At 42.1% G+C, this 27,138-nt stretch overlaps 1 protein-coding gene across 7 annotated transcripts in view; it reads left to right on the top strand.

Moving 5' to 3' along the window:
* Positions 1-2,219: 2,219 nt before the first annotated feature.
* Positions 2,220-27,138, top strand: part of oser1 (oxidative stress responsive serine-rich 1) — a 50,071-nt gene continuing 25,152 nt past the window's right edge. For 2 of the 7 annotated variants that reach the window (XM_072556214.1, XM_072556210.1), the window contains exons 1-2: positions 2,426-2,670; positions 5,811-5,922. The gene's annotated coding sequence lies outside the window, so the exon portion shown is untranslated. The other 5 variants (XM_072556211.1, XM_072556209.1, XM_072556207.1 and 2 more) reach the window with 3 other exon arrangements.

Below are 27,138 nucleotides of genomic sequence, written 5' to 3'. Positions count from 1 at the left end.
TGGAAGTTTGGAACTAGGGTGAGGTGGGGGAAGGGGAAATGAGGAAACTGTTGAAGTCCACATTGATGCCCTGGGGTTGAAGTATTTCGAGGTGGAAGATGAGGCATTCTTCCTCCAGGCATCTGGTGGTGAGGGAGCAGCGGTGAAGGAGGCCCAGGACCTCCATGTCCTCGGCTGAGTGGGAGGGGGAGTTGAAATGTTGGGCCACAGGGCGGTGTGGTTGATTGGTGCGGGTGTCCCAGAGATGTTCCCTAAAGCGCTCTGCTAGGAGCCATCCAGTCTCCCCAGTGTAGAGGAGACCGCATCGGGAGCAACGGATACAATAAATGATATTGGTGGATGTGCAGGTAAAACTTTGATGGATGTGGAAGGCTCCTTTAGGACCTTGGATGGAGGTGAGGGAGGAGGTGTGGGCGTAGGTTTTGCAATTCCTGCGGTGGCAGGGGAAGGTGCCAGGATGTGAGGGTGGGTTGTAGGGGGGCACAGACCTGACCAGGTAGTCACGGAGGGAACGGTCTTCGCGAAGGCGGAAAGGGGTGGGAAGGGAAATAAATCCCTGGTGGTGGGGTCTGTTTGGAGGTGGCGGAAATGTCAGCGGATGATTTGGTTTATGCGAATATTGGTAGGGTGGAGGGTGAGCACCGGGGGGCGTTCTGTCCTTGTTACGGTTGGAGGGGTGGGGTCTGAGGGTGGAGGTGCGGGATGTGGTGAGATGCATTGGAGGGCATCTTTAACCACGTGGGAAGGGAAATTGCGGTCTCTGAAGAAGGAAGCCATCTGGTGTGTTCTGTGATGGAACTTGGTCCTCCTGGGAGCAGATACGGCAGAGGCGGAGGAACTGGGAATACGGGATGGCATTTTTGCAAGAGGTAGGGTGGGAAGAGGTGTAATCCAGGTAGCTATGGGAGTCGGTGGGTTTGTAAAAAAATGTCGGTGTCAAGTCGGTCATCACTAATGGAGATGGAGAGGTCCAAAAAGTGGAGGGAGGTGTCAGAGATGGTCCAGGTAAATTTAAGGTCAGGGTGGAATGTGTTGGTGAAGTTGATGAATTGCTCAACCTCCTCGCGGGAGCACGGGGTGGCGCCAAGGCAGTCATCAATGTAGCGGAGGAAGAGGTGGGGAGTGGTGCCGGTGTAATTACGGAAGATCAACTGTTCTACGTAGCCAACAAAGAGACAGGCATAGCTGGGGCCCATACGTGTGCCCATGGCTACCCCTTTGGTCTGAAGGAAGTGGGAGGATTCGAAGGAGAAATTGTTAAGGGTGAGGACCAGTTCGGCCGAACAAATGAGAGTGTCGGTGGAAGGGTACTGTTGGGGATTTCGGGAGAGGAACAAACGGAGGGCTTGGAGGCCCTGGTCATGGCGGATGGTGGTGTAGAGGGATTGGATATCCATGGTGAAGATGAGCTGCTGGGGGCTTTGGAAACGGAAGTCTTGGAGGAGGTGGAGGGCACCGGTGGTGTCTCAAATGCATGTGGAGAGTTCCTGGACTAGGGGGGATAGGACAGTGTCGAGATATGTAGAGATGAGTTCAGTGGGGCAGGAGCATGCTGAGACAATGGGTCGGCCAGGGTGGTCAGGCTTGTGGATCTTGGGAAGGAGGTAGAACCGGGCAGTGCAGGGTTCCCGGACTATGAGGTTGGAAGCTGTGGGTGGGAGATCTCCTGAGGTGATAAGGTTCTGTATGGTCTGGGAGATGATGGTTTGGTGATGGGGGGTGGAGTCATGGTCGAGGTGGCAGTAGAAGGAGGTGTGTTCAAGTTGGCGTTTGGCTTCAGCTTTGTAGAGGTCAGTGTGCCAGACTACCACTACACCCCCTTTATCCGCTGGTTTGATGGTGAGGGTCAGGAACTCCACAAGGGAAACGCTTCAGAGCCCGGGGACTGCCTGTATGGTATGGATGTTTTGGGCAAACAGACTACACGGGCCTACTCACGCACTAGACGATTCTAAGGTTCCACACAAGTTTTATGCAACACGCCTGAATAACCTCCAACTCGCCGTTTTCTTTACCGAAGGACGACAGCAGTGGTTTGGGCGGGAATTTCAAACCGACTCGAGGCGGTTGAGTGGGCGGGGTCAGGGGAATGCGTCAATGCGACTGTCGTCAGAGGGCCGGTGTCACGCGCTTTCATTGCGCACCGCGAGAGGGTGAGTGGGCAGTCGCGGCTGCGCCTGCGCGCGCGGGCTCGCGGCTGGAGGCGTGGGCGCGCCCGTCCGTGCGCGCTTGCGCTCGCTGGCCGTTTAAATGTAAACAAGAGGCGTTGGGCGAAGCGCACGCGAGAAAGGGTGGGAGGGAGAAGGGAAGAAAGAAAAGCCCTCCCGACCATTAACTCCTTGAATCCGGGGCGGTAGCTGTCATTTCTTTCATCTCTTCCGATTCGTCGTCCGGCCTTTCGGAAGCAACAGCGGTGCGTGTTTTCCTGTTTGTGCGCGGGGTGGGGAAGGAACGGCGCGGGGCCTAGGCCGCAGGCTCCGGCCTGTTCTTCACTCTGTTCCCGCCCTTAGCGACAGAGTGAGGAGGGGGGGGAGGGAGGAAAAACAAACGAGCCCGCCGTCATCCCGCGGCCCAGCCCTCTGGATCCCCGCTGCTGATTCAGGCCAGCCCCTCTCACCATCTACACTCACCCCCCACCACCACCACCTGCTTGATCACAACAGACCAAAGGTAAAATACTACAAGGGGGGGAAAAAAAAGCCTCGCGTTTGGTTTGTTTTCATTAATCAAAAGCGTCTTTGCATGCTCATTTAGATCGGAATGAATAATTATTTATTTTATATTCCCCTCTTGACCTGACTCATCGCTGGTCATAGAGTCAGGCTCGTTGTTGTTGTCGGTGTCTGAAAGTGCAGTGTCATCGCCAGGACTTAGTTTTGTCTCGGTTGTCCATCCTAACCCTTATTTTGTTGTTACTTTCGTTGTCAGTCACAATCGTAATTGTGTAGTGTCTTATAGTCCTTTTGCAGCATAGATCCGCACCGTTGCTTTTTTTGAAAAATAAATGTTTGTCATGTTGTCTGATTGTCGGGGGGCATCACATCCGCGTTGGTCTCAAAGTCTCTTCCTTGATGCTGAAGAGGAAAGAGGGTAGACGTTGTGTTCTATTTTAATTCATTCACGTGGATGCCACAGGGTAGCATTTGTATGAGAGATAGTGAGCTTCTTTCTGTTATAGCAACTGAGTTAACCATATTGCTGTGGGTTTGGAAGCGTGTAGGTTAGGCTAGGCACCAGGACAGCAGATTTCCAACATTGATCAATCCAACTTTCTTGCTCTATAAGAAAACCTCAGGTTTCACACTTGGTGTTGCTGTGAGCTTTTTAAAAATTCCTGATTTATTTATATCACTGAATTCTCTAACTACTGTTTTGGCATTTGAACTCTTGACTGGAGTTTTAGTCCAGAGTTCTGGTCTACTCGTACAGTAATATAGTCAGTATGTTACTTGCATTTTATTACAGGAGTACCAGATAGCAATTAAGGGTAGGATATAAGTTTTTTTTTTGTTTCTCAGTATCCTGAGGATGTCACAGCAGGCTGAATGCTTACTAATTTATTAAAATATAGGGTGATTGAACCTTGTCCTTTTAGGCGTGTGTATCTTAGTAGCACACTACCTTCAAAAAGATCCATTTGCCTACTGTACTTTCAAATGGTGTTAACAATCAATTTTTGTTAATGGTTAACATCAATAACTGGGCATGTTGTGTACTATTGATTTAAATCCAAAGTGTTCCCAATTAGGACAAGTGACTAGTTTATGGAAATATTTTTGGCCCGGTGTATTTTCCTGCTTCAACATAATTGACAGCATTCTTGCCTCCGGTAGATGATTGTGGGGCCAGACTCAATCCAATAAGCTGTTTCTTGACAGTTTTTCCATTGATTATACATACTTTTTAAAATAAATCTAGTTGCAGGTTATGTAATCCACATGCATCTTCTGCTTAATCAACTTTGATATTTTAGAAGTCTGATGTAGGTGTTAGGACAATCGGTTTAACTAATTGTTTATGAATAAATGACCAAATGAATGTTAATTTTTTGGGGGGGGGGTATAAATCTTTGTCAAGGTACTTTTGCTTGTGAAGTAGCAGTGGTGTGCAGCCTGTGAATTTCATTTTGGGACATTCTAAGAATATAAAAAGTGCATTGCACAAAATTAACCTCGTGTCAGCAGGATGGCAGCTTAGTGGTTAGTACTGATGCCTCTCAGCACCAGGTCCCAGGTTCACTTCCACCCTCTGGAACCTGTCTGTATGGAGTTTATACACCCTCCACTTGTCTGCTTGGGTTTCTTCCGGGTGTTCCGGTTTCCTGCAACAGTCCAAAGATGTGCAGGTTAGCTGGATTGGCCATGTTGAATTTGCCCATAGTGTCCATGGATGTGGATATCCAGGCTAGGTAGGTTAGCCATGGGAAACGCAGGGTTACAGATATATGGTAATGGTTTGGGTCTGGGTGGGATGCTCTTTGGAGAGCTGGTTTGAACTTGATGGGCCAAACTGGCTTGCTTCCACACTGTAGAGATTCTATGATCTGGTGACACCAGAAAACCATTTTCTCTACAAGACAAAGTTTGGTTTAAAGTCTCACCTGAAAAATGGTACCTTAAACAGTGCAGCACACTTTTAAAACTGCAAAAAGGTAAACCCAAGTTATGTGCTTGCTCTCTGGATGGACATGAGAAAGCAGTAGCTGAGAATTTGAAATCTGGTCAATATGTAAACTTGTTGTAAAACAAAGGTGCAGTAAAGATAACATTAGATTTGTAAGACTTTTTGTCTATGTACAGACACTCTAGGTTATGAACTCCATTCCTGAGTACTCTTTTTAACTTGATTTGTGGCAAGTCAAAACACCATACAGAAGATTCTTATTTCGGATTCTTAAAATTTCTATGGGATTTCATTTGTGAGTGAGGGGTCCCCCTGTATAAATCCTTCTGTTCTACTGCTCCTAAGACTTTACAAAGATATGACAGATAAAAGAGACATTTGTCGCTGAGCTGAAGATTGGTCAGTTGAGTTTCAAGGAGGGTCGCAAAAGGAGGAAAGGGAAGTGGAGTAATTTAGGAAAAGCATTTAAACATAGAGCAGAAGTAACGGAAGGTATGGTTCGGATTGGTTGGGAACTGTTGGAACTGGAAGCCAGAATTGAGAAAATGGACAATTAAGAGTGAATGGAGTTGCAGACTTTAATGAGGCCAGACATTGGAAGGGTAACGGCCTTGGAGGGTTGAAAATTTAGAATGAGGATTGAAAATTAAGAATCTTTCGCAATTGGAATGAAATGGGGTGACACCAGTTGCAGACAGAATAGGATATAGATGGATGAGGTGAAATTTACTGTACAATGGTAGACTGGCTGAATACTGAAGTAATAAAGTTTGGAGATGACATAATGTGGATAAAGGTTTCCGTAGACAGACTAAAGGGTAGAAGTGTGCATTGTTAGACCAGTGGAAGTAGTTGACTTTCTGATTGTAGACCAGGTAAGGATGACTGATTCCCTTTCCCCAAAAGGCATTAGTGAACCAGATGGGGTTTTATGACAATGACCACCTTTAATGGTCACTCACTGACATGATGTTAATTGAATTTAAATTGCTCAGTGGGATTTGAGCACGTGTCAGAGCATTAGTCTGACTTCTGGATTGCTAACTAATCCAGTGATGATATTACTATGTCACTGTCTCCCCACTTTACACTAAACTGTAGCTTTGAGTTCTATTCCTCAAAGTGAATGTGCTTTAAACTCCATACACTCCAAAATATTCCCCATCACTGTTCCCTGTCTCTTCCAGTCACTTCTTAAATACCAGGCACCCCTCTTCTAGAGGCCTCACCAGCTGCATCATTTCCAAGATTTGTACGGAATTGGTCTCCAGAGCTCCACAGTGCATATCCTATCGCACGGTAAGTTTCACTTGTAGGTACGCCCAATTTCATCAACTTAACACGGCCCAAGATCGACAGGACTGGCAGCTTAATGTTTCAGAATATAAATAATATAGGAAGAATAGAAAAGGGAGATTAGAGAGTTAGGCAGGAATTTTAAAAGGAGGTCCGTGAGAGTAGTAATATCTGGATTACTGTCAGTGCTATGGGCTAGTGAGGGCAGGAATAGGAGGATAGAGCAGATGGCTGAGGAGCTGGTGTATTGGAGAAGGATTCACATTTTTGGACTATTGGAATCTGTCTTGGGGTAGAAGTGATCTGTACAAGAAGGACGGTTTGCACCTAAATTGAAAGGGGGCTAATATACTGGCAGGGAGATTTGCTAGAGCTGCTCGGGAGGATTTAAACTTGTAGGGTAGGCATTGGGACCCAGGGAGATAGTGAAGAAAGAGATCAAAATGAGATGGGTACAGTTGAGAACAGAAGTGAGTCAAACAGGGCAGGCAGGGACTAATAAATTAAACTGCATTTACTTCAATGCAAGGGGTTTAATAGGTAAGGCAGCTGAACTCAGGGCATGGTTAGAAATGTGGGACTGGAATATCATAGCAATTACAGAAACATGGCTCAGGGGTGGGCAGGACGAGCAGCTTAATATTCCAGGATAGAAAGGGAGACAAGAGAGGAGAGGGAGTGATGTTTTTGATAAGGGATAGCATTACAGCTGTGCTGAGGGAGGATTTTCCTGGAAATACGTCCAGGGAAGCTATTTGGTTGAAACTGAGAAATAAGAAAGGGATGATAACCTTATTGGGATTGTATTAGTCCGAGGGAAATTGAGAAACACATTTGTAAGGAGATCTTGGCTATCCGTAAGAATAATACGGTGGTTATGGTAGGGGATTTTAACTTCCCCAACATAGACTAAGACTGCCATAGTGTTAAAGGCTTAGATGGAGAGGAATTTGTGTGTACAAGACAATCTTCTGATTCAGTATGTGGATGTACCTACTAAAGAAGGTGCAAAACTTGACCTACTCTTGGGAGAGCACTTTGGGGCCAGTGGCCATAATTCTGAGATTTTAAAATAGTGATGTAAAAGGATAGACCAGATCTAAAAGTTGAAGTTCTAAATTGGAGAAGGGCTAATTTTGACAGTATTAGGCAAGAACTTTCAAAACCTGATTGGGGACAGATGTTTGCAGGTAAAGGGTAAAATGGGAAGCCTTCAGAAATGTGAGAACAAGAATCCAGAGAAAGTATATTCCTGTTAGGGTGAAAGGAAAGGCTGCTAGTTATAGGGAATGCTGGATGACTAAGGAAATTGAGGGTTTGGTTAAGAAAAAGAAGCAAGTAATATGTAAGGATAGATAAAGTGAATCCTTAAGTATACTCCTACTTCCTTTATACTCTTAAGAGGGAAATCAGGAGCGCAAAAAGGGAACATGATATAGTTTTGGCAAATAGAATTAAGGAGAATCCAAAGGGTTTTTACAAATATGCTAAGGACAACTAGGGAGAGAATAGGGCCCCTCACAGATCAGCAAGGCGGCCTTTGTGTGGAGCTGCAGAAAATTGGGAAGATACTAAACAAGTATTTTGTATTAGTATTTACTGTGGAAAAGGATATGGAAGATATCAAATGTAGGGAAATAGATGGTGACATCTTGCAAGATGTCCATGTTACAGAGGAGGAAGTGCTGGATGTTTAAACTGGATAAAGGTGGAAGACTCCCCAGGACCTGATCAGGTGTACCCTAGAACTCTGTGGGAATTGTTGTGGTTCTGTTTGCCGAGCTGGAAATTTGTGTTGCAAATGTTTCGTCCCCTGTCTAGGTGACATCCTCCGTGCTTGGGAGCCTCCTGTGAAGCGCTTCTGTGATGTTCCTCCGGCATTTATAGTGGCTTGACTCTGCCACTTCCAATTGTCAGTTCCAGCTGTCCGCTGCAGTGGTCGGTATATTGGGTCCAGGCCGAAACGTTTGCAACACAAATTCCCAGCTCGGCGAACAGAACCACAACAACAAGCACCCGAGCTACAAAACTTCTCCCAAACTTTGAACTCTGTGCGAAGCTAGGGAAGTGATTGCTGGTCCCCTTGCTGAGATATTTGTATCATTGATAGTCACAGTTGAGGTGCTGGAAGACTGGAGGTTGGCTACATGTGGTGCCACTCTTAAAGGACGTAAGGACAAGCCAGGGAACTATAGACCAGTGAGCCTGACGTCAGTGGTGGGCAAGTTATTGCAGGAAATCCTGAGGGACAGGATGTACGTGTATTTGGAAAGGTAGGGACTGATTAGGGATAGTCAGCATAGCTTTGTGCCTGTGAAATCATGTCTGTCAAACTTGATTGAGTTTTTTTAAGAAGTAACAAAGAGGATTGATGAGGGCAGAGTGGTAGATGTGATCTATATGGGCTTCAGTAAGGCTTTCAACAAGGTTCCCCATGGGAGACTGATTAGCAAGGTTAGATCTCACGGGATAAAGGGGGAACTAGCCATTTGGATACAGAACTGGCTCAAAGGTGGTGGTGGAGGGTTGCTTTTCAGACTGGAGGCCTGTGACCAGTGGAGTGCCACAAGGATCGGTGCTAGGTCCTCCTTTTTTTGTCATTTTCATAAATCATTTGGATGTGAGCATAAGAGGTACAGTTAGTAAGTTTGTAGATGACACCAAAATTGGAGATGTAGTGGACAGTGAAGAGGGTTAACTCCGATTACAACGGGATCTTGATGAGATGGGCTAATGGGCTGGGAAGTGGCAGATGGACTTTAATTCAGATAAATGCGAGGTGCTGCATTTTGGAAAAGCAAATCTTAGCAGGACTTATACACTTAATGGTAAGGTCCTAGGGAATGTTGCTGAACAAAGAGACCTTGGAGTGCAGGTTCATAGCTCTTTGAAAGTGGAGTCACAGGTAGGTAGGATAGTGAAGAAGACACTTGGTATGCTTTCCTTTATTGATCAGAGTATTGAGCACAGGAGTTGGGAGGTCATGTTGCGGCTGTACAGGACAATGGTTAGGCCACTTTTGGAATATTATGTGCAAATCTTGTCTCCTTCCTATCAGAAGGATGTTGTGAAACCTGAAAGGGTTCAGAAAAGATTTACAAGGATGTTGCCAGGGTTTGAGGATTTGAGCTATAGGGAGAGGCTGACCAGGCTGGGGCTATTTTCCCTGGAGCGTTGGAGGCTGAGGGGTGATCTTATAGAAGTTTACAAAATTATGAGGGGCATGGATAGGGTAATTAGACAAGTCTTTTTCCTGGGGTGGGGGGAGTCCAGAAGTAGAGGGCATAGGTTTAGGGTGAGGGGGGAAAAGAGATTAAAAAGAGACCTACGGGGCAACTCTTCCTCCGGCAGCTCATTCCATACACGTACCACCCTGAGAAAGTGGTGGAGGCTGGTACAATTTCAACATTTAAGAGGCATTTGGATGTGTATATGAATAGGAAGGGTTTGGAGGGGTATGGGCCGGGTGCTGGCAGGTGGGACTAGATTGGGTTGAGATATCTGGCCGGCATGGATGGGTTGGACCGAAGGGTCGGTTTCCATGCTGTACATCTCTGTGACTCTTTGACTGAGGGGTCAGTGAGGAAAGATTTTGGGGTCAGTGATCGTAATTCAATTAGTTCTAAAATAGTGATGGAAAAGGATAGACCAAAACTAAAAGTTTAAGTTTTAAATTGGAGGAAGGCCAATTTTGACAGTATTTGGCAAGAACTTTTTAAAATTAATTGGGGGAGGCTATTTGCAGGTCAAGAGATGGCTAGAAAAGTGGGATGGCGGATGGCTTTTAAAAATGAAGTAGAGTCCAGAGACAGAATGTCCCTGTTACTGTCAAGGGTAAAGTTGGTAGGTGTAGGGAATACTTAGAGATTCTACAAATACGTTAAAGACAAAAGACTAACAAGGGAGAGAATATGGCCCCTGAAAGATCAACAAGGCTGTCTGTGTGGAACGGCAGGAGATGAGTGAGATACTAAACATGTTTTTCGCATCAATTTTTGTTGTGAAGGACATGGAAGCTTGGTAATATGGGGAAATAAATAGTGATGTCACAGAAGTTTCCACATTACAGAGGAGGATGTGCTTGATGTTATAAAACAATAAGGTGGATAAAACCCTGGGTACTGGATAGGGCAATTAGACAAAGTCTAATCAGATGTTATTCTGAACTTTGTGAGAAGCTAGGGAAGTGAATACTGGGCCCCTTGCTGAGATATTTATATCAATAGCCATGGGTGAGATGCCAGAAGATTGGAGGCTGGCTACTATGGTGCCAATATTTAAGAAAAATGGTAAGGAAAAGCCAGGGAACTATAGACCGTTGAGTCTGATGTTAGTGATGACTAAGTTGGGGGGGGGATTTTGAGCAACAGGATTTGCATGGATTTGGAAAGGCAAGGCCTGATGAGGGATAGTCAACAAGGCTTAATGCATGGGAAATTGTTTCTCACTAACTTGTTTTTGAAAAGTGGCCAAGATGATTAATGAAGGTAGACCAATGCATGTTAGCAACAAATATGGACGTCAGCAAGGTGTTTGACAAGGTTCTGCAAGGTAGACTGGTTAGCAAGGTTAGATCACATGGAATCCAGGAAGAATAGCCATTTGGAAACAAAATTGGCTCGAAGGTAGGAGACAATGGGTGGTGGAGGGATGCTTTATAGGCTGGAGGCCTGTGACAGGGGTATGCAGCGTAGATTGGTGCTGGGTCCATTGCTTTTTGTGATTTTATATAAATGATTTGGATAGGAATATAGGAGGTGTGGTTAGTCAGTTTGCTGATGACACCAGCATTGGTGATGTAGTGGACGGCAAAGAATGTTATCTAGATGTACAACAGGACTTTGATCAGATGGGCCAATGGACTGAGGAGTGGTAGGTGGTGTTTAATTTTAAATAAATGTGAGGTGCTGCATTTTGGAAGGCAAATCAGGGCAGGACTTGTACACTTAATGAAAAGGTCCTGAGGAGTGTTGTCAAACAAAGTGACGTTTGGGGCAGGTTCATAATTCCTTGAAGTTGGAGTTGCAAGAAGAAGGCATTTGATATGCTGTCCTCTATTGGTCGGTGCTTTGAGTATAGGAATTGGAATGTCAAGTTGCAGGAGCACAGGACATTGGTGAACCCACTTTTAGAATACTGCATTCAGTTCTGGTCTTCCTACTTTAGGAAAGATGTTGTGGAAAACTTGAAAGGGTTCAGAAAAGATTTACAAGGCTGAGGTTGGAGGGTTTGATTTTGTTAGGAGAGGCTGAACAGGCTGGAACTGTTTTCTCTGGAGCATCCGAGTTACGGGGTGACGTTAGAGGTTTATAAAATCATGGAGGGGTATAGAGGGGGTGAATAGCCAAGGCCCTTTTTCCCTAGGGTATGGGAGTCCAAAACTAAAGGGTGCAGGTTTAAGATGAGAGGTGAAAGATATGAAACAAACCTAAGGGGAACTTTTTATGCAAAGGGTAGTGTATGCATGGAATGAGTTGCAGAAGTAGTTGTGGAGGTGGGTACAAATGCAACATTTCAAGTGCATGTGGATGGGTACATGAATAGGAAGGGTTTCATAGAACATAGAACATTACAGCGCAGTACAGGCCCTTCGGCCCTCGATGTTGCGCCGATCAAAGCACCCCTAACCTACACTAAGCCACTATCCTGCATATACCTATCCAATGCCCGCTTAAATACCCATAAAGAGGGAGAGTCCATTACTGCTACTGGCAGGGCATTCCATGAACTTACAACTCGCTGAGTGAAGAACCTACCCCTAACATCAGTCCTATATCTACCCCCCCCTTAATTTAAAGCTATGCCCCCTTGTAATAGCTGACTCCATACGTGGAAAAAGGTTCTCACTGTCAACCCGATCTAACCCCCTAATCATCTTGTACACCTCTATCAAATCACCCCTAAACCTTCTTTTCTCCAATGAAAACAACCCCAAGTGCCTCAGCCTTTCCTCATAGGATTTTCCTACCATACCAGGCAACATCCTGGTAAACTTCCTCTGCACCCGTTTCAGTGCCTCCACATCCTTCCTATAGTATGGCGACCAAAACTGCACACAATATTCCAGATGCGGCCGCACCAGAGTCTTATACAACTGCAGCATGACCTCAGGACTCCGGAACTCAATTCCTCTACCAATAAAAGCCAGTACGCCATATGCCGCCTTCACTGCACTATTTACCTGGGTGGCAACTTTCAGAGATCTGTGTACATGGACACCAAGATCCCTCTGCTCTTCCACACTACCAAGTAGTCTACCATTAGCCCAGTAATCCATCTTTTTATTACTCTTACCAAAGTGAATCACTTCACACTTAGCTACATTGAACTCCATTTGCCACCTTTCTGCCCAGCTCTGCAGCTTCTCTATATCCCGCTGTAACCTGCCATATCCTTCCTCACTGTCTACAACTCCTCCGACTTTCGTATCATCCGCAAACTTGCTCACCCAACCTTCTAACCCTTCCTCCAGGTCATTTATAAAAATGACAAACAGCAATGGTCCCAAAACAGATCCTTGCGGAACACCGCTAGTGACGGCACTCCAAGATGAACCTTTGCCATCAACTACTACCCTCTGTCTTCTTCCAGAGAGCCAATTCCTAATCCAAACCTCCAACTCACCTTCAATGCCATATCTCTGTATTTTCTGCAGTAGCCTACCATGGGGGACCTTATCAAACGCCTTACTAAAATCCATATATACCACATCTACCGCTTTCCCCTCATCTACCTCCTTAGTCACCTTCGAGAGATATTGGCCAAATGCTGGCAAATGGGACTGGATTAATTTAGGATATCTGGTTGGGGTAGATGAGTTGGATTGAAGGGTCTATTTACATGCTGTACATCTTGATGACTCTGATTGTTGCCAGTTTCTTTATGTTCTTATTTACCTGTATCATTTCTATCAGTTATTTCCTCAGCGTGCACCCATTCTGCTGAGCTACCATTGTAATTTGTAAATTTCATTGAATAATCATTCAAGGAACAGCTTAAAAACTATCTTTTGAAGGTTGATGGCTGTGCTGTACCTGTTCAACTTGAAGATTTATTGAAGGTTCTTAATTTGTTATTGTTACTGTTGGGGAATTTTTGGTTCTAACATGGATAAAGCCATGTATAGCTTTAGATTGGATTTGTATTTCTATAGTGATGTGTGTTAATGTTTGAGAGAAGTAATTTTTGTTTACTTTTGGATTAGTCTGTGGGGTGTGGATTCCTGGAAACGTGAAGGGTTTCAAAAAAAATCCTGGCATTAAATAGTTCAGAAAATAAGGGTAGAAGAGAAGGAAAAGCTAGTCACTTGCATACTAACAATGTATCCTATTGCACACAGCGATAGAGAGACATTAAGCAGTGAGCTTTTGCTCCCTTTTCATTCTCACCATTTTCCCAATTTTGGTTCCATCATTACCCTAAAGTGGAAGGGCATGTGCATAGGAAATGCCTTTTATTTACATTAGTCACACTTGGACTTCTTGTGACTTGAGTAAACCTGAGCAGAAGATTGAGAAGTTGGTTTTGAATATGTCGAGTGGTGGGAGAGAAGGGTAGAGAGAAGGATGGAGGCAATAATATAGCTGGTCTAGGCCGAGCAGGGAGCTAGAGCTAGAGCATTTGCTGGTAGTTTAAAAGATGTTCATTGAGCAATAGTTTTTTGCCAGTAATCCTTGGAAGCCTTTTAGTATTGGGGAGGTGATGGCCTAATGGTATAATTATTGAACTGTTAATCCAGAGTGGATAAAGAGTGGAGGTGAAAAAAGCACAGCAGGTCAAGCAGCATCAGAGGAGGAAGGGAGTCGACGTTTCAGGTCAGAACTTTTCATCAGAACTGACAACGTTACTTTCTCACAGGATGGAAAGTGGTCTTTCAGTAACCTAGTCAATTATCGAGCATCTAGCTATTCCAATTGCATTTAGCTTATTAGCACTTAAACTGCAATGACTACCTAAATAGTTCTAGTATGTCTTGAGGGTTTCTTCCTCTCTCACTTCTTTAGGCAGGTTCCAGGTGCTCGCTACCATCAGTGAAATTACTCTTTCCTTCAAATCCCCTCTAAACCTTTTGCTATATATCTTTAAACTGTGCTCCTGGTTATTGACTTTGAGGGGAAGGTTTTTCCGTATCTACTAATTTTGGCAACTGTAATACATGTAGAAGGAATGAAGAGCTGTGATTGGTGTGTTCAAATTTTGAAGTATGTTAAATGATTCATTTAATGATTTTAGTGTTACAATGCTTTAGCAGTGTTCAACACAGCAAGCTTGTTTCATTTAATTACACTTATTTTGGGAATAAGATTTATGTTGGGGTGAGTTTGTTGCTGTTGAATAGGTCGACAAGGTCTTCACTGCAGGTGCTGTCAGATACTGGCAGTTAAGTTTAGTCTCCTAAATTGTGACAATTGACCACTGACTGGAGTCTTTAATTGAAAAATGGATGGGGAGCAGATTGAAAGAAAACTTAAAAACTAAAAGAACTACAGGTGCTGTAAATCAGAAACAAAACCAGAAATTGCTGGAAAAGCTCAACAGTGGCAGAATCTGAAGAGAAAGTATTGCATGGTCTTGAGTCATGAACAGACCAGACAGTGTCAAGTTTATTAATAAAGATTTCAACAGCAGTTGAACTTAGATAGCTGATGTTCAGGATGCTGTAGAGGTGGGAGGTTAGAAAAATTTAGATGGTTAGCATATGACATTGAATGTTCATCTTGGGATCAAATTTGACACCAAGATTGTGAAAGTCGAAGTTGTTCCAGAGAGGGGTGGAATAAGCAGTTATAGACCCAATCTAAATTGTTTTGAAAACATTGTTTTCCAGTGATTAATTGGAGAAAATTTCTGCTCAGATTTTGGATAAGTAGTCTGATAATTTAGCAGTAACGGGGCGAGAGGAATGTTGGTGAGGTAGATTGGGTGTCAGAATAAAAGAAAATGATTGCTGTGCCTTCAGGTGATCTTGGCAAGGATACTATGCAGGCGAGAAATACAACAAGAACCAGCAATTGGTCCTTGAGGGGCAGTCACATCTAGTTGGACTACAGCACAAGTGTTGAAACAGAATGTGTGACCAACTGTGAAAGGCTGCAGTCGTGAGAAGGTTTTACCTTTATCACAATCCTGTTGCAATTCATTGACTGCTTTGATCAGAACCGTTTTTCCAATATTGTGGCAGAGCTGATCTGACATTATTACTAAACCCCTTATGTTGTGATAGTTTCTTTTTAGTATCTTCTCTCTCATGAGCACTGTATTCCACATCCATTTTTCATCTAAATCTTCTGCAGGACTGCATCACACTTGACCTCTCATTTGTCCAAGCTATTAGCGTTTCCCCTAAGCTTTAAAAATCAAATGCAGAAGTTTCTAACTGAATGCACAATTGTTTACTTCTAATACAAATTGAAGTCCATTTGTTCTGGAGGCTACTTCTCTTTCTGGTTGTTTTTAAGAAAATCGCCCCGCCTACAGAAATACTTAAGATCATCAAAACACTCTTCAGAAATCCAAGAAAACCGATGTTAATTCAAAAATGCAATTTTAAGCACCTATATAAACAACTCTCATCTTTCATCACAAGATGGGATGTTGAATTAAATAGGGCAGCAGTTTAAAGGTTTTATCTTTTAAAGATACAGAAATGTTTAGTGTTGTTGAGTATGATGGTCAGGAGGAGAATTTAGGCAATCAATTTAGTCAGAATAGAATATAAAGGAACTGGAGGTGAATCTCAGGAACTGATTGAGTTCAGAGTGAGGGGAACTAGTCAAGAAAAGAGGGTAAGAAAGGTACAAGTTCAGGGCAAAGAGGATCATTAAAGAACTTTTAGCTAAGTGGACTAGAAGTAGGAGAGTGGCAGAGGCAGCTTATATAATGTCTCAATTAGTTATCTTGGATTTCATCACTTATTCATGTAACTGTCTTTTATGACAAAAGCTGCTGTTAGTAACTTTGTGGTCTATTCAAGAATGCTTCAGAATGTTTCACTGCAAAATGTATTGGCATGTGCGTACTGTTTTTACTATGCCACTATATATCGATATTAAGTGGAAGCTAGACAATTTCCCAAAGGAAATTTTGAAATCTATTTTGAATTTTTTTTAATGTCCCTTTCACTAATTATTTGTATAACCATGTTCTTCACTTAGTTATACCCCACCTCACGAGAATTGGAATAGGGAACAGAACCTCCTCCTCTTTCCAGAACTGAAGCCCAACAAACAGAAACAATCTTTTGGTTTTAGCTGAAGCATCATTTGATGTAGATTGAAAATAGCTAAAGTATCTTGCTTAAAGTAAAATTGTATCCAGCTTTCTGCTGTCCTTGGTTCAGGATTACTTGCCTTGAAATTTTCGGCTTCAAACCATCTACTGAATTGTTAGGTGCGATTTATTCACACATTGATGGGAAAGCAATTAAAATAAGAAATATTTAATATAGAGTACTATATTAAGTTAAATGTAATGCTATGGTCACTTGCAAATTTCTGTTCACATTACAGGAACTCTGCAATTAGTCAAACTTGTGATCAGTGTTCATGATGTATTATTTGTCAATTTTTTTTGTATTGTGTGTAAAGCAGAGAGTTTTCACTTCACATTTGTTCTAAATGTTATTGTGGTGTCCAAAGTTTGTGAATATATGTACTTCTAAAATGGTGTACAAACTATGGAGTAGAACTTAGAGGTGAACAGGTCAGTGCATTAGAAATAATTATGGAAGTGGGGAAAAATACTGTTGCTAAATGACTGCACCCCTGTATGTTACATGCCAGCATATACCTGCATCTATATAGAATTCAAATCCACAAATTGAGATTTCCTTTCTCTTAACATACTACTGAGTACTCACTCCCCATATTCCTATATCCAATTCAACCCTAATTAACTTAATATATCCAGCACCTGTTCCCTCATTCCACTACATCACAGATTTTTTTCTTTAGACAAAAAGAGCTAGAGCTGTGATTATTTTTTAAATTGCTAGTTTATATTCCCATCTTCTTTTGTACATTAAAGTTCCATGTGACTCATTTTTGTATGTCCCAACAGTTTTAAAACTTGCTGATTTCTTGGTTTAACAGAGTTGACTGCTGCTGTTCACTCTTCTATTTGAAGATCTTTCCATTCTCCTCCATCTATTTTAAAATTGCAATATCTGTCCCATCTTTGTCATTCACATACCTCCATTGAGTGTATATTATCCCATCATGACTATCAATGCAACACTCGTTCTAATAAAAACGAACCGTTTCCACTATTTTCAGAAAAAGTCCCTCAAGTGAAAACTTTCACGGAGGTATTTTTACTACTCTTTTTAGCTTCCCAGGCTAAAAGTCATTATTTACCCCTCTTTTTTTTCCCACAAGAAGTAGTTGTAAACCACTCTGTACTCAAGAACCCAACATATTTGTACAAGAAGTTAGTGCTAGAAAAGCAAGCAGGTTAGGCAGCAGCCAAGGAGCAGGATGGTTGATGTTTTGGGCATAAGCTCTTCATCAGGAATCACTTTTCCTAGATTTGTACAAGAAGCATTACTAAAAACATTTAATGTTCCTGGCATCTCCCAGTGACAGCAATTTCAAAGCACAATGCTCCATGTTTAACTTTTTTTTCAATTTTGTTTTCATAAATGATATCTTACACCTTGGGAGTTTTCATATTTATACTTAATGCTGATGCTTAAAAATTCGAATCTTGTCTTGTTTGACGTCTGCCCAATACAACTGCCCGATCAGATATCCCATTTCCTCCATTTCAGTTTTGGATGCTGCTGCATCTTTGTGAAGCCCTGTTTCGACTATTAGCAGTCATTTTTGCAGTAAGATTACTGATGCAAAACATCACTCAGTTTGTTCTGCCTGATTACCAGTCCAAAGTACTTAAAATCCTCACCCTGACTTACAATTTTGAATTCTGGTTAAAACTATTCATGAGATTGAATTCACTGCTTCAAAGTTACAAACAATCATCTACATACATTGTAAAGGTGCCTGAAAGTGCACCTTTAAGATATCCATAAAACATCGTAGAGTCTGTTTTTTAACTCCATTTATAGGTCAAATAAGACTGACCTTACTGAGAACTACCAAACTCTACAGGCATCATTTAAGTTTGAGTTTCCTCCACTGCATTTGGTGCCTCTTTGGAAGCTGAAGAAACTTAAATTGATCTCCCTGCAGCAAAGCAGGGATAGGGTGGGGGTTGTGGTAGTAATGCTTAGCAGTCCAGAATCCCTGGTTTATGCTCTGGGAACATGAGTTTGAATTCCACAAAGGCAAATGGTGAAATTTGAATTCAATAAAAATCTGAAATGAAAAGCTAGTCTAATGGTGATCATATAATTTATCAATTGTAAACACTCATCTGGTTCACAAATCCTCTTCAGAGGAAATCTGCCGTGTTGCTGATCTGACCTAATGTGAAGGTTCATTCTCACACCAATGTGTTTAATGTGTAATAAATGCTAACCTAGATAGTGACATCCACATCCCATGAGCATTTTTATTTATGAAATCAATTGATCGACGCTTGCAAACATTTGTTAGCAAAGCTATAAAGTTAAAATGTTACTTCCTTCTGTCCGTCAATCTACTCTTGGATAGTTCCTCAAAACTTCATGCTACTAGCCTTGCTTTAGCCTCAAGACGCAGAGGTCACCTTTCTTGGTGCATATTCACTTAGGATTAGATGTCCCCTATTTGGCATCTCTGTAACCCAACTTCTCTCCACCATTATAGTTGTCTGTACTTTGGATACTTTGACCGGTTTATATATTAAAAACACTTGTCTACTCAAGCAAAGGGGACACAGAATTCAGTTTATGGTACAAGTCTATTTTATTAACGAGATGTTTCCTATTAAAAACGTGAGCACTTTCCAAATTACTTTGTCTAGCTCACACCATCTGAGAAATGACATTGCCTGCAGTGATCCACATGTTTGAGCTTGTTTATTTTGTGTGGAATCTCCTTCACTCGGAGTCGGTGTGGCTGTCTTCCATAAAAGTGAGTCTGTCAGGTCAGTGCAAATCTTGCCATAGGTCACCTTGGATTGCCACTTTGTCTTTTGCCAAAAGTCTTGCTGGGAGTCTTTGCTGAGGAATGGCTTCCAGATGTGTTTTGTAATCTCCAACCTGGATCTTACTAATGTTCTGTGTCCTTTTGGCTGTTGGGGTCGTGAGTGGGATTCAGAATATCCAATGGGGTAAAGCCAACACCCTCTGCTGTTGCCACGGAGGTGAAAAGTTGATGTACTCAGACAGTGGCTGGAAGTCAAAATGCCCAAAAGTCTAATTGATGCCTCCCCGGTGCTCAACACTTGGGCTAGTTGTAATGATTCCCATAAATCTTTGATCTGGTATTCCATTGTTTTCTGTAGTGGATAGATGCTGGCTGTTTAATTTAATCTGGTTAACTTTTGTGTCAGACCCAATTTCTCTGGTCGAGAGTCCATTTTGAATGTCCAATTTTGGGCCCATAGTCACTTGACTGCATAGATTGTTGTTTGCCATTTTAAAAAAGTAAATTTTATTCTACTATGTCATGCCTGCTAATGCTACTTGATAGCTTGGTATTTGTTCCTGGTGATATTCCTGTTTTGTCTTATACAGTATTTCTTGACTTTCTTAAATGATCCTCTGTCTCTCTCAAGAATCTGCAAATTTATCATCTATACTTGAAAAGTGAACCTGAACAGTCTGATTACCATGCTAAAACCTTTTGGCAGATCAGCCAAATAGCAAATTAATACTCATATTATTCTGTCTTTTAACAAGAGCCTTTCTAGGCCTCTCCATTCTTTAAGTTCTCATAATAAACAATCTCCCAGGTTGAAGCTATTTTCCAATGGTCATATCTTTTATCTTAAGTCTCCAAATTTTTTTGATACTTTTTGGATTTTAGTGGGAGGCTTTCTGCCTGTATGCAGTACATACAAATGCTCTGGAAAATGTAGAATTAATTGTAACTCTTTCCCACACTGGGAGTTAACCATTTATTACTGAACTTCTGTATTCCTACCAAAAACTAATGGACTGTGTTCACCCACTATCTGCAATAAATTCTTAGCAGTATAACCCATGCTACTGCAGATATTAATTTGTTGTTTGGCTGATCTGCCAAAAAGTTATGACCCATTTTTGTCTTTTACCATGATTTTTCAAAAACCCCATTGCTGAAAAGGTCTTTCTACTGCCTGTTGGTAACTATTATGTTTGTGCACGCATCTGAATTAATCATTAGGAGCCCTCGCTTGCACTGACTTTTGTGTACTCTCCATTGTCAGTGTGAAATTTGGTTACTGGTCCTGGTGTATTATTGTTGACACAATCTGGTTGCCAAATCTACAAAATTTAAAATTCTGCTTTTCTTTATCCCATACTTTTAAATCCACGTCCTCTACCTTATGGACTCTTTCTTTTTTTTGCACAGTATGTACGCTGTTGGGCATGATTGTGTCCTTTTGATATTTATTACAAGTCTCCCATCTATCTCTCCTCTCTCCTTGGACCTTTTATCGTAACTCCCCATTCCTTATTCCTGCATTTATTACTAAAATTTTTTATCCTTTTTTAGTGGAATGTTTGGTAACTTGCCTACATAATTAACACAATTTAACTGTCTTAGTTTTCAGAAGGTAAAAATAATCCACTTTAATGGAACATAACTTCTTCACTAAAGAAATCTGTGTTCTTATGTAAATTCAAAATCCAGATTTTTGGAATACAATATCTTTTGTCATTTTTATATCCAGTTTTGTTTTGCTTTCTTCGATGTCCTACTTAAGCATACAGGGTATTTCGCTAGACCCTACATCCATGCTAACATAATGATTGATTCTGGCTATTTTTGTTGAAGGAATAACTGCCCTTTTCGAAGACTTCTAGGCTATTATTGACCACAAATCTGAAACTGGTGTGACTCTCATTTCTTAAATGCATCCTGATATTTTGACATTTTGTTGTCGTCTTTACGCTGGCAATGAATGTTTTCCTCAGTATATTTTTTAGTTTGCTTGATGTTCTAGTAGCATATGTTTCTCCTCAAATTTGATTCTTCTCAAAATTAGAGATCTGTACATACTTAAATTGGTGGACCATGCCAAAAAGTATTAAATGCCAGCATAAATTGGGGCATTTCCAAATGAAATTTCTGCAGTCTTACATACGACTTACTGAATTTCATTGTGTACTTTTCCATAGTACTCTGTTTAAATTTGTGAAAATCTGACCATGAGAGCTTAGGAGCAATACAGCCCGTCACCCCCTCAGGCCTGTTCTGCCATTTGATACGATTATGACTGATCACATTTTGGCCTCTACTCCACTTTCCTGCCTGATCCCCATAACCCCTCAAACCGTTATTAATTTAAAAATCTGCCTATTTATCTTCTCCTTAAAATGTATTCCATGTTCCAGTATCCACCACACTCCCGGGTAGTGAGTTCCACAAATTTGTTACTCTTTGAGAGGGTCCTCATCTATTCTGTATATACTACCCCTTATTTTCAAAATGATAACCTCCCCTTCAAGGTTGACCCACAAGGAATCATTTGTTCTAATATCTACAATCGGTTCTGATATAACGTGATAGTTCCGTTCTCATGTTAGAAAATTGTGTAATCGTGGCACCATTTAAACTAATGGGACAGGAATCTCCTTAGTCAGTACAGGTAAGGAAAGTTCATTTTCTACAAATATCTGTCTAAATTCTTCAATCGCGTTAAAGCCAATTCACATTGAAGAAACATGTGTTTGTAGCAGAACTGAGTGTACTTTGTCAGTCCTCTTTAGCATCTTATTTATTACATCTTGATTAGATGACCTCAGTTTTTTAAACCATGCCCCTCATTAGCAGTTAGTCAATAGATAACCACCTGGATAAATCACATCCATGAAAGTTAACAATCTATCCAAAGTCATTAACCTCTAATTTCTGGGGGGGGGAAAAAAGAAATTGCTGCTTAACTTTTCTTTTTGGTAATGGAGTAACCCATATCCAAATTGTAACTTCCTAAGGCTCCTTTTCAGAAAACACTTAATGATTAATCATAGCCCGAATCATTACATTTTGACTCACTATCTTCTGCCACTAAAGTTATACTTCAAAAGACACCTTTTTAAAGATAGCCAAACACCACAAAACACTCCTCACTGATTTACCACCCATCTATCCCCAATTCCATTAGGTCTGAGATATTCCTTCAGACTTTTTTAGATGAGAACACAACACAGGTTAACCTAGAAACTCAGACTGTGTCCACAGGTGCTGCTAGTTTATTACCTGCTAATAGTTGGGACTTTAGGTGGTGCATTGTCGTGTCCTTACTTTCAAACTAGGAGGCTTGGGTTTAGAAACCACCTGTTGTAGAGGTGTATAATGACATCTCTGAACAGATTGATCAGAAAATATCTAATAGTCAGGAGTGGGGAAAGTTTCCTGAGTTGCTTAATGGAACACCAGAACCAGGAAAATGCTGCAAGCTGAATGTGTGCATTTGCCCTGAAATTACTTCAACCTTCAATAGGACAAAGCTCTAGCTTGATGCCATGCCAACTACACGAGGAACCTAAAAGTGAAAGCAGGGTGACCCCCTAACTGAGTTTTTATGTCTGTAAAATTGGTAAGATAGGAGACAGTTGTGATAAGGATGGCAACCCGTACCTTTTGCAGAGCTAGAGGCACCACAATATCTACTCACTAATAGATGTTGTGAGCAACAATAATGATGTCTCTGATAGAAGTGAATGTGCTATCGCCAAGTTTGTAGATGACAAAAGTAGGTAAGAGGACAAGTGGTGAGGATGATACAAGGATGTACAGGTAAATTATAGTCAGGTTCAAAAAGATCAGTTGTGATAGTGGACTCTACTCAGAGGCATACACGGATGCTTCTGCTGCGAATAGTGAGGCGTCGGAATGGGGTGTTGCTTCCCCTGGAGCGAGGATCAAAGATATTTCTGAGAGGTTGCAAAATATTCTCAAAGAGGAGAGGGACCAACAGGCAGTCATTGTGTACAATGAAACTAATGACTTAGGAAGACAAAAGGAGTAGATTCTGAGGAGACAATATAGGAAGTTAGGCAGGAATTTAAAAAGTAGGCCTTCGAGGCTAGTAATATTTAGATTACTCCTGGGGAAGGATTCACATTTTTGGATCATTAGAATGTCTTCTGCGGTAGAGGTGACCTGTATAAGACGGACTGATTGCACCTGAATTGGAAGGGGCTAATATACTGGCAGGGACAAATGCTCAGAAGGATTTAAACTAGTGGGGTGGGTGGAATCCCGGGAAATCGGTATAGTTGGGAAAAGGAATGAGTCAAACAAACAGGGTGGGCAGGAACTAAGTGTACCTTTGGATTGTACAATAGACCCCCAAATAGTCAGCACTAAATTGAAAAACAAATTTGTAAGGAGATCTATTATCTGTTACCATCCTACTATTCTTATGGTAGGGAATTTTAACTTTCCAAACTGAGACTGGAACTGCCATAGTGTTAAAAGGTTTGAATAGCAAAAAATTTGTGAAATGGGTACAAGAAAATTTTCTGATTCTAGTGGATGTAACTACTAGAAAAAGTGCAAAACACTTGGGAAATAAGGCAGGGCAAGTGACTGAGATGTCATTGCGGGAGCACTTTGGAGCCTGGGAGCATAAATCTACTATTTTAAAATAGTGTTGGAAAAGGCTAGAGCAGAACTAAAAATTGAAGTTCTAAATTGGAAGAAGACCAATTTTTTTTGACAGTTAAGCAAAAGTTGATTCTGAGCAGATGTTCGCAGGTAAAGATCGGCTGGTAAACATGAAGCCTTCAAAAATGAGATAACTAGTCCGGAAACACTGTGTTCCTGTTATCTTGAGGGGTAAGGTTGGTTTGTGTAGAGAATGCTGGATGACCAGAGATGTTGAGGTTTTGGTCAAGAATAAGGAGGAAGCATGTGTCAGGTATTTACAGCAGTAATTCCCTAGAGTATAAAGGCAGTAGGAGTATACTCGAGGGCAAAAAGGGAACATGAGATAGATAGCTTCGGAAGCTAGAGTTAATCCAGAGCGATTCTACAAATACATCGAGAACAAATGGGTAACTAGAGAGAATAAGGCCCCTCAAAGATCAGCAAGGCTGCCTATGTAAGAACCGCAGGAAGTGGAGGGGATCCTACACGAGTATTTTGCATCCGTGTTCACTGTGGGGAAATAAAGTGACATCGTGAAATATGTCCATATTACAGAGGAGGTGGTGCTGGACATCTTAAAATGCATAAAGGTGAATAAATCCCCACGACCTGATCAGTTGTATCTTAGAACTCTAGGAGGTTAAGGAAATGATGCTGGGTCCCTTGCTGAGATATTTGTAGTATCATCGATAGCCACAGACAACATGCCAGAAGACCTGGAGGTTGGTTAATGTGGTGCTGATACTTAAGAAAGGTGTCAAAGAAAAGTCAGGGAACGATCAATTGGTGTGCCTGACATTGGTAGTGGGCAAGTTGAAGGACAGGATTTACATGTATTTGGAAAGACAAGGACTGATTAGGGATAGTCAACATGAATTTGTGCATGGGAAATCATGTCTCACTTGATTAAGTTTTTTGAAGTGACAAAGAGCACTGAGGGGCAGAGTGGTGGATGTGATCTGTGTGGACTTCAATAAGGCAGTTGACAAGGTTTCTTGTCGACTAGCTAGCAAGGTTTGATTGCATAGAATATAGGGAGAACTAGCTATTTGGTACTGAATTGTTTCTCAGGTGGAAGACAGAAGGTGATGGTGATGGAGGTTTGCTTTTCAGACTGGAGGCATGTGACTAGCTGTGAGCCACAAGAGCCAGTGCTGGGTCCACTGCTTTTCATCATTTATATAAATGATTTGGACGTGAATGTAGGAAGTATGGTTAGTATGTTTGCAGTTGACACCATACTGGAGGTGTAGTGGACAGCAAAGAAGGTTACTCCAGAGTACAATGGGATCTTGATCAGATGGATGAAAGTGAGGACTGCAGATGCTGGAGTATGTACTGGAAAAGCTCAGCAGGTCAGGCAGCATCTGAGGAGCATGAAAATTGACATTTTGAGCAAAAGCCCTTAGTTGGAATTAGGCTGGGAGCCTCTGGGGTGGAGAGATAAATGGAAGGGGTGGGCTTGAGGGGAAAGGTACCTGAGAGCGCAATAGGTGGATGGAGGTAGGGGTGAAGGTGATAAGTCGGAGAGGAAGATGGAGCGGCTAGGTGGGAAGGAAGATTAGCAGGTGGGACGGGTCATGAGGACAGTGCTGAGCTGGAAGGTAGGAACTGGGGTAAAGTGGGGGAGGGGAAATTAAGAAACTGGTGAAATCGGCATGAATGCCATGGGGTTGGAGGATCCCTATCTGCTTTCCATAAAAGAATGTTCCCTCAACGACTACCTTGTTAGGTCCACACCTGCTAACAATGCACCCTCCCCACTTGGCAACTTTCCCTGCCTTTGCAGGAATTATTAAACCTGTGCCCACACCTCCCCCCACCCCACTCCACCTCCGTCCAAGACCCCAAAGGAGCCTTCCACATCCAACAGAGTTTCACCCGCAGTTCATTTACTGTCTCTGGTGTCGGGAGAGATAGGATGCCTACTTGCAGAGCGCTTCAGAGAACATCTCCAGGATACCTACACCAACTAATCCCACCGCCCTGAGGCTGAACACTTCAACCCCCACTACTGTGCTGAAAACCTGCAGGTGCTGGGTTGCCTCCATTGCCACTCCCTTGCCACCTGAGGCATGGAGGAAGAATGCCTCCTCTTCTGCCTCAGGACCCTCCAACCCTATGGCATCAATATGCAGTCCATGGTGGTGAAACTACACCCACCATGTCAGTTGAGAAGGAAGTTCCAGGATTTAAACCTGGCATTGCAAAGTGTAGTGGTAAGCATGCGCGTTTGAAGTGTTCTATAAATCAGCAAAACTCCACTAAAGTGTTGATTACAATTGGAACAAACTAAATGAGTGTAAATTACCCAGGAAAGTAAAGACTCAGCTTTTACAAATACAAATGTAACTATATAAACACCTTTTTTTAAATCCTGAAACTCTTCTCCTCCCCACCCCCCCCCCCCCCCCCACCCCCCCCCCCCCCCCCCCGCCCGCCAAATCTCCAACTCTCACTATACCTTCTTTAAGATGGTCTTTAAAACTTATCTTTTTGAACAAGGCTTTTGATTATTTGCCACATGTCCCGTACCAAACTTCTCTCTTTTTTGAAGAGTATATTTGGTCAACGCATGTATAGCATTGAGTTGTTTTTTCTTAACAAATTCTTGTTATGAGGCTCCTAACATTACACTGAGTTGAAATACTGCAAATTTGATATCAAGGTCTGTCTGGAAATGATTTCCAGCTGACTTATGCGGATGATGTAGGTGTGATGATCAGTACATGTTAAACCTATTAAATGAAAGTACCAACAAAGGGACATGTTGTACTTCAAGCATGTAGCTGCTTGAGAGATTATGTCACGTTCCATCTGGTGGAGGGGAATGCTGACCAGTGTTTTGTTAGTTGAACTCTCTCTCTTCTTTTCCTCACTTTTTTTTTCTTTTGACTTTCTTGTTGGGAAGTTGCAAAAAAACATCCAAGACCTGCACCAATAATTATTAGCATGCCGTTTAAAGTGTAGAGCATTACTTGGAGACTGAGACCTTAAGAATCTTCCTCCGCCCTCCCAATGTCATGTTTGCAGGCATGCATTTCCAAATAGCAGTGATCAAGATGTTGGATTCTGTACTTATCCCTGTCCTTTTTCTTTTCATTGTCTAGATTCCAATTGCAATATCTAACCTGAATCTATCCAATTCAGCTCCTCAGCCTAAACATTTGTCAGTTTCTAGTGTCTGTAAGATGCAAATTCTGTACTGATTTAGTTTGTAATATGCTCCCATTGTTGCTCAACCAATTAAACTTGTTTGAGTGTAACACTGCTGCAACAGCATGGTATATGCTTGGTTATTTATGATTTTGATTCTATACTTGCAACTGTCTGGTACCTCTTTAAGACAGTCAAACATAAACCAGTGCTTCCCAAACATTTTCAGGTGTGACCCAATTTTAATGTTTCTAACATGATGTGGCTCCGAGCTAATGTCGTGGTGCAGCAAGCATATTTGTGTGGGATGACAGGTGGGGAAGGCTTTAGCTTTTGAGAGGGTGTGAGACTTTGGTTCTTGATTTAAGATTGGGCTAGA

Source organism: Chiloscyllium punctatum, chromosome 37, assembly GCF_047496795.1.
Source record: "Chiloscyllium punctatum isolate Juve2018m chromosome 37, sChiPun1.3, whole genome shotgun sequence".
NCBI classification, from domain to species: domain Eukaryota; kingdom Metazoa; phylum Chordata; class Chondrichthyes; order Orectolobiformes; family Hemiscylliidae; genus Chiloscyllium; species Chiloscyllium punctatum.
This window is presented reverse-complemented; position numbering and strand designations above follow the sequence as displayed.